Source organism: Cyanistes caeruleus, chromosome 3, assembly GCF_971803275.1.
Source record: "Cyanistes caeruleus chromosome 3, bCyaCae1.hap1.1, whole genome shotgun sequence".
Lineage (NCBI taxonomy): Eukaryota > Metazoa > Chordata > Aves > Passeriformes > Paridae > Cyanistes > Cyanistes caeruleus.
Window position 1 is genome coordinate 85,612,353 of NC_141703.1, and position 11,889 is coordinate 85,624,241.

The 11,889-nt window shown below is 44.8% G+C and overlaps 1 long non-coding RNA gene across 3 annotated transcripts; it reads left to right on the forward strand.

Moving 5' to 3' along the window:
- The first annotated feature begins 4,709 nt into the window (after positions 1-4,709).
- Positions 4,710-11,661, forward strand: LOC111926538 (uncharacterized). Of its 3 annotated transcripts, none has more exons than XR_002863049.1 (3): positions 4,710-5,182; positions 5,537-5,662; positions 11,574-11,661. It is a non-coding gene; the product is annotated as an uncharacterized LOC111926538 (long non-coding RNA). The 3 variants fall into 3 exon arrangements; XR_015283965.1 differs by having other exon boundaries at positions 4,710-4,816; XR_015283966.1 differs by lacking the exon at positions 11,574-11,661 and adding an exon at positions 7,014-7,095.
- The last annotated feature ends 228 nt before the right edge of the window (positions 11,662-11,889 follow it).

The following is an 11,889-nucleotide window of genomic DNA, read 5'->3' on the forward strand; positions in this document are numbered from 1 at the left end:
AAAAAAAAGGCAGATTCTTCTGTTAAAACCCCTTTGCTTTCACTTTGGTATTGTGAGCTGTTCCAAGCAAACTTCCATCTGCAATATCAATTTGGGTTGATCCTTCCCTTGGTCTGCAGGGAGAGGTCTCTGTTAGCCAAACAATTATTCTTGAAATAATAAAAACTTGCAGCTGGAACAAGGAGCCTGGCTGACGCAGACAATAAATCCAAGGAAGGCATACAGAGAGAAAAGATCGCTTTGTCTTGCCATGCTCAGAAATCTCCCTGGCTGTGTGGCTGTGTGCTTTCACCCCTCTGCAGATCAAACCTTTCAAAATTAAGCCAGCTGCTGACATGGAATAAAGCAAGAGAATACAGAGGGAAAGCTTTACCTGAGATATGAGTGGTGCTTTTAGTAATAGAGGAAGGTAGGCAGCCTGCAGCTTGCAGCCCTCATGTAACAGCTTGTGTAAGGACTGAGGAATTGAAACAGAAACCAAAACAAAAATACCATCCTGTATTACTCTGCAGATACAGAGATCTCCTAAGTTTTGGCCTTAGTAATGCAGAGAATAATATCCCAGCAGATGCTGTTATAGCAGAACTGCATAAAACCAACAAGCTGGGACGCCTTCAGAATGCATTTAAGCCTAGAATTCCCTTAAATGTGGGCTTAAATCTGTTCCCTGCTCAGCAAACTGATATATGCAATGCGTGTGATCACCTGATCCCCAAATCATTTTTATTGCCAAGAGCCTCAAAACCTTTGCAAGCATTAACATGACAAAAGACTACACATCAATACATACATGAAGTACAATACAGTATCTATCAGAATTCCTATCAGATCCCTTCAGCTTTGGAGCGCCAGGATGTGGCCAGGAAAGCCTTGTTGAGGTCTAGGAAATGATGGGTGAGTCTAGGAGAATTAGATATCTGATGTGTTTGACTGAGCTTAGGCTCTGACCTTCACAAAGAGAGCAGGGAGAGGGTCTTCTCTTAAATTTAATGATGACCAAAGCCAGAATATATGCTGGTTAAGATTTTGATCCAAAGGTGCACTGAATCCTCATCATTAAAGGGTCCAACCCACCAGAAAAATTATTTTTTTAATCCACTACTCAACATTTTCCAAACTGGCAGGAGCAAGTTGCCCCTTCCCTGTCTTCACTCTCTTTGGAGACAGATGCCCCCAGATGGTTAAACGTTTTGAGACACAGGGATGCTTGCTGCCGTGCTGTGTGTCTGAGGCAGCCAGTCTGCTTCAGGGCCTGGCAGAGGAGCAAAATTCCTTGGCCTGGCCCTCGACCACAAGTTCATCTTCACATACCAGGAGCAGGAACACTGCTCCCAGCTTTTCACAGAGCCAGTGCTACCACTAGACACCAAATCAAGAATAAATGACAAACATTCACACATATTTTGTTTTCGAAGCCAATGCAAACAAAGATATTTTGCTTTTGTAACCGCAAAATTCTGCCATTTAGAAAGAATTCCTTGCGTCTCCTCTAACACTCACTGTTCTCTTCTCTTCTTACCCCCCTCCTGTGTTTCATGTTCTTCCTGACCTTCCCTCATCACATCCCAGAGCAAAAAGCAGGAACAAAGCATATCCATACCAAATCCTGGCACCCTGGAGGCAAGTCAGATGTGTGTAGTGATATTTTGGGGACATGCATGAAGAAAAGCCCAGATGGACAGGGTTATATCTGATTCAATCCGGACGCTCCTGTCAAGAACTACCAGTGATGTAAAGCATCTCCTAAAACACTGTGTGCTGGAAGGGAAAAAGAGCTTTAGCTGTTCAACATTCTTCCCTCCCTACTGCATCCCAATACTGACACCATTCCCACCATTGTTGTCTTCTGCCTTCTCACCCCTTTGCTCATATTTAGAAAGACCTGAAATGCGAAGAACTTCAATGCCAAACAGCAATAGAGGAGAGATTATCTGGAATAGGAGGGCAGCTGTTAGAAGGTCTCCCTGTTGGTTCCCATCCCTTCTTGCTGCCCTTAGGGAGAGCTGGATCCTACTCTAAAACCGACCTCCAGAGCCAAGCATTTGTTACCAACAGAGCCTGGCCAGGGACCATCTCTACTGGATTTGGGCATCTCAGAGCCTCCTCATCTCTTTTTTCAAGTTTGGTGCAACCCTCTGCACATGCATTTTGGGTCACATCTCCTCTCAGTGATTCCTCCAAGTGCTATTTCTCAGTGAGAGAAAGAAAAACAAACTGATGTTCTTCTTTCCTTACTAGACCCTGCCCTGACCCCTCTTATACACCAGTCCTTGTTCTTTCCTGTACTCAAACATTGTGTGTTTTTTACCCTAGCACCTCTGTGTAAACTGATACCATTCCCAGCAAACTCTTTCTCTTGTTAATGGGTTTAGTTTGCCAAACTGAAATTTGAGAAATTCAGATCAGAAAGAAATAGAAAGAGCAGTGGAAATTCCCCAGGGAACAGAATTGAAGGGAGAAGTGGGAGGTTCTCAAACAGAAGTGTGGAGACTTCCCACCAGAAAATTTCATCTGACCAGCAGCAAGGAGTTTGCTTTTGGATCTTAGATAAAATCCTCCTGGAATCTGTATTAATCTAAGAATTCATATATATTTTCTGTAAAATATGAATGCACTCTTTAGGCTGATTATAGAAAAAAAAAAAACTATCAAGAAGTTAACAAAATTAATGAACAAGCTCGGAACCTGACCACAGGAGGGATTTTAATACCATTAATTCTTCCAAAAACTCTAGGACAGTCACTGGGAACATCTCCATTGCCACTGAATTTATGGGAAAGAATTCAGTTACTGCAAGAACAGCACAAATGATAGGTAGATACAGAGGTAGATGGATGAAGGCAGGGAGGGAGGAAAAGAGACAGAGCACAAACAGTTGTGGTTTTATTTCTTCTAACTTCATTACCCAGATTCTGAACAAAACAAGATCAAAACCCTTCAGTAATCTGTACAGCTCTCCATGTGTGGAAGTGTTAAGACAAACACTGGAAAATTCTTACACCTGGATCTTGCTTTTCTGTATGGAAAGCATTTGTAAATATTAAGTTCTTAAATCTGAGAAGAGCCACAGATGGTCCCTTCCATTCCAAAAGGAAATCTGCCTTGTTTGGGTGGTGAAACAGATTCAAGTACCCAAGCTGAAAACATACAACACCAAATGCTAGAGCAGGTGTAGGGCTACCAGCCCACAGTCTCTGTCTGAAATAAGGGCACAAATAGGTTAAATATGCCTCTTTGGTAAAACATTGCAAAGAAAGCACAGAGTTCTCTCTTGCCTCCTGTATTTTGGTAGATTTTTACTTTTCATCATCAATATATGAAATCATAGAGACTTTAATATTTGGTGAAACAAGGAGGGGCACCAATAAAACTTCCACACTGGAGTTTTAGAAGTCAGACTTTGACCTGTTCAAGAAACTTATTTGGAAAATACCTTGGGAAGCAGCCCTTAAAGGAGTCCAGGAAAGGTGGTCATGGTTCAAAACAGAAAACTTGAAGGCACAGGAACTGTCCCTTTGTGCTGAAAGATGAGCTGTCGAGGAAAACGACCAGCATGGATGGGCAAGGTGTATCACCTTTGGAAGGAGGGTCAGGTACCTCAGGAAATGCCTAAGGGAGTTGCTAGGTCATGTAGGAAAAAATTAGATAGGCAAAAGCCCAGTTAGAACTCAATCTGGCCGCTTCCATAAAGAACAATAAAAAATATTTTTATAAATACATTAATGGCAAAAGAAAGGGCAAGAACAACCTCCATTCTCTAAGAGATGAGTGAGGGAATTTAGTAGCTGCAGATGAGGAGAAGGCAGAAGTGCTTAACACCTTCTGTGCCTCAGTCTTTAGTGGGAAGATGGCTTGGATGTTTATAAATCTATGGGCCCAGATGAGATCCATCCCAGGGTGATTAGGAGCTGGCAGATGAGCTTGTGAAGCCACTCTCCATAATTTACCAACAATTCTGGCTCACTGGTGAGGTTCCAGATAACTGGAAGCTGACCAACATGATGCCCGTTCACAGAAAGGGTGGGAAGGAGGATCCAGGTAATTACAGGCCAGTCAGCCTGACCTCAGTACCCAGTAAGGTAATACAGCAGTTTATATTGAGTGTCATCATGCAGCCCCTACAGGATGGCCAGGGTATCAGACCCAGCCAGCATGGATTTAGGAGGGGTAGGTCGTGTTTGACCAACCTGACCTCCTTTTATGACCAGGTGACCCACCTGGTGGATGCAGGAAAGGATGTGGATGCTGTCTATTTGGACTTCAGCAATGCCCTTGACACTGTGTCCCACAGCACACTCCTGTCAAAGCTGGCACCTCTTGGCTTGGACAGGAGCACTCTGTGTGGGTTAGGAACTGACTGGATGGCCGGGCTCAGAGAGTGGTGGTGAACGGTGCTGCATCCAGCTGGGGGCCAGTCACCAGTGGTGTCCCTCAGGGGTCTCTGCTGGGGCCAGCTCTGTTCAGTATTTTTATTGATGACATGGATGAGGGAATTGACTCCTTCATTAGTAAATTTGCAAATGACACCAAGTCAAAGCCTGCCTGTTCTCAGACCCTGGGACACAGGCCTTGAAGCCAAATATGGGAAACATGATCACCTTTGGATGGTTCGGGTGACAGTAGGTTGGTGTGTGAGCTCTCGTGTCATAGAACCATAGAATCATACAATCATAGAATGGCCTGAGTTGGAAGGGACTTTCAAGATCATTTAGTCCTGAAACCCCTTCCATTTCCAGGGACACATTCCAATAGACCAGGTTGCTCAAAGTCCTGTCCATCTCAGCACTATTTAGAACCAAACTTTTCTTCTGAGTGGGTAGGTGCCTCCTTCAACTACAGCAGTATCCTGTCATAGACACCTGTGGAAGTTTTGGGGCTCTCCAAACCATAGCAAGCACCTCACCAGGGGTGCCCAGGCTGTTCTAAATCGGTAAATAGACACCTCTACTTCTGCTGGAGACACAACCATGGCTCTGAGTTAACTGAGAAAAGGCACAATGCACACAGTAGGAAAATATTCAGCTTAGTGGTTTTGGCTTAAGCAGAGAGCATTTCTCTCATGCCAATAGCCTTTCAGAGCTGACTTCAGCAGGCACCTCCTGGTTGTACCTCAACATGAGCTTCAGCTCAGGGAAAAACTCTCTAGGGGAATAAAGAAGGCATTCAGCCCCACCAGCAGCTGGTAAGTGTGAGCTTGGGTGCCTAATTCAGTTTTGAGAATCTTTGCCCCTCCTTTTTGTGCCTCTTTGCACAGGAGAAACCTGGCTATATGCTGACCACACTGGATGTCCTGCAAAGCTTTTCTCAAAAAAACACCCCTTCTGTCTCTCCTCAAATTATATCCTTGCAAGAGAGCTTCTGCTTGGATCAGAGAAGAGCAGTTGAGTCCAGGCTTAGAGTGAAAGTCAGAAAAAATGCTGCTTTTTTACAAGACTGATATTCTCTCCTTATTCTCTCTGCCCCTTCCCACCCTTCGTAGGACTCTTTGATATTGCAGCTTCCTGTTAATTATTCATCCTAGCCTGTATTTGCCTAGGTAAAGTTCACATCATGAACTGCCTCAACCCGCCTGCTCTGGCCTCCCTGGGTTGTAAATTGGCAAGAGCTGAGACAGTGGTGACGAACGATGACCACAATGAACAGGCACTTCTTACTTTCTTATGTAAGTGGCTTCAGGACATTTTGCAATGGTTCCAAGCACACATGAACTTTGCTACACTGTGCCTGGCCATGGTATCATCGTGTTCCAGAGGAGTTTATTAGGTCTAGACTTAAATTATGGGTGACATATGAGTGAAATAAAACACAAGTTAGTGAGGTAATGATTAAAGAACAATCTCAGGTCATGCAGATCCCTTTCTTCCTTGTAGGATGATGGGTTGTGTGGTGAGATAGGGCACAGGAGAAATGAAGGATGCATGGAAAGGGGTGACTAGAGAGGTCCTTTGGACCTTTCATGTATCCCTCTCCTGGGTACCCCAGATCTGGAATGGCAGAGTCACAGGAAGGAAGTACCAGGGCATGCAAATGAGGTTCAGTTATGAGAGGTTTTGAGCTGAGCTCCAGTTATCCTAGTACTTTACACTGGGGTGTTCAACCTGATTTAACTTCGTGGGAGTCACATAAACCTTACTTGTTTGAACACTTTAAAGAGGAGTAACATTACCGGTTTCAAGAGATGTACATCAACAGAACACCAGCACAGACAAAATTAATTAATTCAGCCCCTGAATCATCTGGGACTAATACACTGGAGTGGGAAATATCTGCTTTGCACGAAGGAGGTCAAAAGGGGATACTAGCCAGGAAAGGAATTTGTGGTCACTGTAAAAATATCCTTGAAATGTCTGAACAGGCCTTAGTTAGGAACAGAAGAGACAGCAGAATTGAATCTGGATTGCATTCTGAGGGCAACCCAGTGCATATTAGATGCTTGGTGCTAACTGCTCTAAATAGTGCTGTATCCTGCTTGGAGGAGCAATTTGATATGCCAGGCACTTTGGTGTGATTGCACCATAGGTGATGACAGGAGTCCTTCATCATTGTCTGAGCTCGAAGGTAGAGGGTAATGGAGCGTCAGGACTGTGGGAAAGAGCATCCTCTGGAATTAGACATGGTCAACATGCTGTTGCTGCTGTAGCCAGTGCTGCTGGGGGGGAGGGAGATTAAATTTCTGTAAGCTTCACCTGCCTGAAGGAAGGTTGTAGCCAGGTGGAGTTTGGTCTCTTCTCCCAAGTAACAATGACAAGACCAGACAAAGTGGCTTCAAGTTGTACCAGGGAAGTTTATATTGGATAGCAGGAAAAAAATTCTCCCCAAGATGTTGTCAGATATTGCAAAAGGCTACCCAGAGAAGTAGGGGAGTCACCATCCCTAAAAGTGTTCAAATGCGTGTAGATGTGGTAGCTGGGGACATGGTTTAGTGGTGGGTTTGGCAGTGCTGTTTAATGGTTGAACTTGATTGTCTTGGAGGTCTTTTCCTTCCTAAATGATTCTAAGATTCCAACCTGAAGGTTGCCCAGCTGGAGCTCCAGCCCACAGGCTGAAAATACCCATGTGCAAATCTTGGAATGGTACTGTACAGCAGATGAAGGCACGATGATGCAGGGTTCCCTCACTCCTGGCCCACTCATCCTTAATGCTGTTTGCTCAGCTCTGGCTCTTTCCACTCAGGAGGAATTTCTCTAAACTGAAAAATGATAGTGGTGATGGTGGTGGGAAAAAAAGTTGCCTCTGTCCCCTCCTTTAAAACGGTCACACCTATTTAATGAGGCAGGCAAATAAATCAAGGGGTTTATTGCCAATATAGTGGGAAAATACACTGTTCTTAAGCATCTCTAGACAACACAGAATTTTGATTAAGTGACCTAATTTCCAGTGTGAAATACCTGACAACTAACTGCGTTAAGTAAATAGCCGTCGGATAAAACCCGGGGCTGACACTGAGCATTGCTCTGCTTCCATATTTTGGGGTGGATAGGTGGGTGTCCTATACATTCATGCTCCCCTCTGTCTTACAGAGCCAGTTTTTGAGCTGGGATAACCTCTAACTGGATTATATCAGGGTATGGTCCAGAAATGCTCCCAAAAGTGAATGGCTGTTGAAGGGGAAGAGTGCCTGTTGCCCTTCAGGGGCTTCTCATTCTGTGAGAATGAGCTTAATCCCAGGGTTAGATTACCTAGTGTGGTACCTAGATGGATTCCATGGGTACCCCAAGAGCATCACTCTGTGCTTCTACTTTAGCCCAAAATGACTTCCTTGCTCCTTTACCCATGTTGTCTTTTGCTTCCAGACTTCAGCCATGCTACAGCACCATGTGTGGGGTACCATCTCCTGCTGAGAGGAAGCCTTGTCTGTCAGTGGGACAGGGTTTTTCTCCCATCTCCTCACCCTAATACAGTCTAATACACCCTAATACAACCTAAATACACCCTAATACCCTATACTGTCGTAGCTGAGGAAAGTACATTTTGGAGAGGACTCAGATGTTCCCTCCTTCTGAGAGATACTAAAGGAGTCCAGAATTTTAACTGCTCTGCTCTCAACCCTGTGACTCTTCCAAAAATCTGCCTCCTTTCTCTGGAAGCTGTCCCAGCTCCAGACTCAGCAAACACTCCACATTTGTTAGTGAAAAGGGAAAAAATCCAACATGAACCAACAAGTGCAGAAACATCCAAGTCTCATATGAAACAAAAAGTGGCTTTACGAAGCTTAGCAAAGGCTCATATTTCCTCACAAAAGTTACAATTTAGATTTCTTTTTTTGCTTCAACTTCCATTTCCTAACTTCCTCAGACATTTTGTGGGCTTTTATGGCAGGTGGGGTTGATGCATTGCTCTGTGTTGCTCTCTGCCCTGATGAAAGAGCCAGCTCTGTTCCTGCAGTCCCTGTCCCAGTAAAGGCCCTGTTGTCTCTAGAACACTTCAGGGAAAGTTTGCTGTGACTGCTTGGCCGGGCACATGGCCAGCAAAGGCAGCCCCTCTGGGCTCATCAGGAGAGACCTTGTACTACATTTTCCACTATACTTATCTAATCTTGGCTTGCGTCCATCTAGTGTTTGTGCAGTAATTACCTCACTAGGCAAAACAGTTCCACTGCCTAATTATCTTCACTCTCAGGAAATTGTTCCTAATAGCCAGCTAAATTTAATCTCCCCTTCCTTGCTCGATCCACCGCAGCTAAACCTGCACAGCCTTTGTCCCTCTGTTTACAGTCCCATACATGAAGTGATTGTATGGTGTTATCTGCTCTTATTCCTTTGGGCCAAACAATCAAAATGACTTTCTAGAATTCGTATGAGTCACAACCATTGTTCTTAACTAATTTTCCTTGGGCTGGTTTGAATTTCTTTCTGCAATCTTGCAGACCATATCCAAAACTGAAGTGTGTTCAGCTCCCAAGTGCATTGAGCTCATGAATCAGGTTACCACAAAACAGCTTTTCCTTACAAAAACAGGAATGAGAAAAGAAGATAACTATTCTTTGAAACTTCACCAAGATCTTGAACCATAGAATCATGTCATCAATCAAGCTGGCCCTCTACAATCAATGAGTCCAACTAATAACCCAGCTCTGCCAAGCCCACCACTCCAAATGCTGCATCTACACCTCCAGACATGGTGATTCCATCAACAGCTCTGGTGCTTGAAAACCCTTTTGGGGAAGACTTTTTTCCTAGTAGCCAATCTAAACCTCCCCTGGTGCCAACTGGAGGCCATTTCCTCTTGTTCTATCACTTGTCACTTAGAAAAAGCACCACAACCCCACCTGGCTGCACCCTCCTTTCAGTCAGCTGTCAAGAGCAATAAGGTCCCCCTCAGCCTGCCATTCTCCAGGCTAAAGACCCCCAGGTCCCTCAGCTTTTTCTCATCAAACCTGTGCTCCAGATACCTCCCCAGCTCTGTTACCCTTCTCTGGACACCCTTCAACACTTCAATATCTTTCTTGTCACAGGGGAACTCAAAAATTTTCTTTAAAATTTTTTGCTGTGGCTTTCAATGGTTGATATATCCTTAATTTTCAAAGCAATATCAATATGAGGTCAATGTTTCCAGATGACCAAGAAACTGGATCCTTGAACAAAATATCATGTAGTTTGCTGAATGAGTTGGCACTTCAGATCTCCCACCAGCTTGAATTTAGAAATATTTTTGGTGAGGGACAAATGTCAGGGACATTCCTATCTCGCTTATCAACTTGAAGCCTTTCCCAAGAGCCTTGAAAACAGCAGCAGAGAAAATCCTAAATCACCCAGTCCCTAAGTTGGACTGAAGAAATTCATGTTATTTTAGGTCTGTGTGCTGGAGGTCAGTTTTATAGAGGAGGAAAGCCGAGGGCTAGGTGAAGCAAGGATCAAATGAGGTTCTCCTGTGGTGTGTGCTGTGTAGGGATTTAAAAGGTGTCTATTGAGGGAAGTTATCTGGGACATCAGGGAGATTCATATTTGACAGCCATTGACTGGGGAGAGAATGGTGCATGGGGCTTGCTGGAGAACTGCCACATGAGAAAGAACAGAATCTCTTTTCCCAGCCCCTGTCCCCTGAGAGAGAAGCCGCCTTTCCTTGCACCCCTTTGCCAGTACAGAGGACTAAGAAACCCCATCTTGAGTTGTATCCATCTTCTACTCAACAGAACAGCAGCAGGATCAGGATGTGGGGTTAGCCAAGTATCTCAGTGGGACTGCTTGGGAGGCAAGTTTCTGTTGCCTTCCCATCCTGTCTGGTCCAGTGTGACCTCCCAAAGGTGTCCTTTGCCACAGCTCTGTCATGTAGAATCCACATACCCACAGCAGCCTGCTTCCTAGAAGCTCTATGTACTTGCGTTGATTTTTCACCAGCTCTTTTACAAGAAGTCTCTAATTGCCATTTTCCAGTTCACAGACACGTGCAACTGCCCCAGTGGAACCTCATGGTGGGAGGGAAAAGGGTTATGTGTGAACTAAGGGGATTGCACCATCCCGGTGGAACCAGTTTCTCCAATGAGCCGCATCCCGCAGGGCTGTTAACACCTCTGTGCTGCTGCCTTCCCATGGCTCTCACGTCTCTGCTATCCCCAAACCCTCTTGGGAAGGGCGTTCTTCTTCTCCCTGGGAAAGCTTGCAGCTGATGGGGGAGCTGGGATCTCCCCATGCACCTTCTCCTGCTTGGTGCCTGAGAAGTGTCAAGTCTGCTTTAGCAATGCACAGGCTTCCATGGAGGAGTTAACCCTTGCCCTTACCTCCAAAGGCTGCAGCTGCAGGGCACACACAGCTGGCATGTGCTGACAGCTAAGCCACGAGCTAAGGAGGGTTTGCCCCCACTCTGCCTTTAGGTCTCCAAGTATTTGGCTTAGGGATTTCACCCCTGTTTCTTCAAGGGACCCAGTACAACTACAGTTTGTGCAGGGAAAAGGTACTTTTCCCTCATTAAAGGTACTCCATAGCAGTAAAGAAGAGGATCAAGGCCATGAAGGGGGTGTTACCACCAACCTTCACGCTGAAGTGTTTTGAGAGATGATTGTAGATGAAAAGAGAAAGTGCCTGTGTAAACTCCTCCAACCCACAATGAGTCTTTGGTCTCAACAGCTGATGGAAAGACCATTACCCTCGTGAGAGCAAACAATGTATATGTCATATTGAAACCAGGGGAGGCAGGAAACAGAGAGCCCCATGGTGCTGTTGTTGAACAAAGCCATTTTTCAGAGGCAGGACTGGGCTTTAAAACAGAGCCCTGGCTTGTGAAAAAACTGACTCAGTGTGTGCTGAGATTTGTAGTGTCCCAGGGAAGAAGCCAGCTTTGGTAGGATTTTTTGTTATGGTAGGAGCCTCTAGTTAGTTTTCTGTAGCAAAACCATTCACAATGACAGACACACACAGGCACACACATGCACATACTCACACACACAAATCCTCATGACTTTTCCCTAATGGGCAGAAATTTAGTGATCAACATTTTGGCTCTTTTAAAACCCCTTTGAAGTCAGAAGCCGAGGTTTTGTAGTTATTTTTTCTAAAGCTCTCTGTAACTGCTGACATATGCTGCACATATGGTTTTAATGTGATCAGACTTCCGATCTGGGTTTTTTTTCCTTTCAGGCTTGACAAAGTACCTACTCACCAGCCACATACCCATGAGGAAGGGACTTTTAATAAGTTTCTCAGAAAGAAATATACTCCTGCAGATTCATTAAACAAATATTACTCTCTCCTTTTGATTTCTTTTTACTCCCTTTGAAATATGTGGGAATTTGCCAAAAGCAGGGAAACTTTAGGTGGGACCATGCTTTCCTTCCCTGAATGCCCTCAGGAAAAATTACTCAGGGGTAATTACACATCTTTGCAGGTGCACTGGGAATTCACACATCACTTGGTCTAGTAGGACAGCCTGCATCTGCAAGCATGGAGCTGTGTT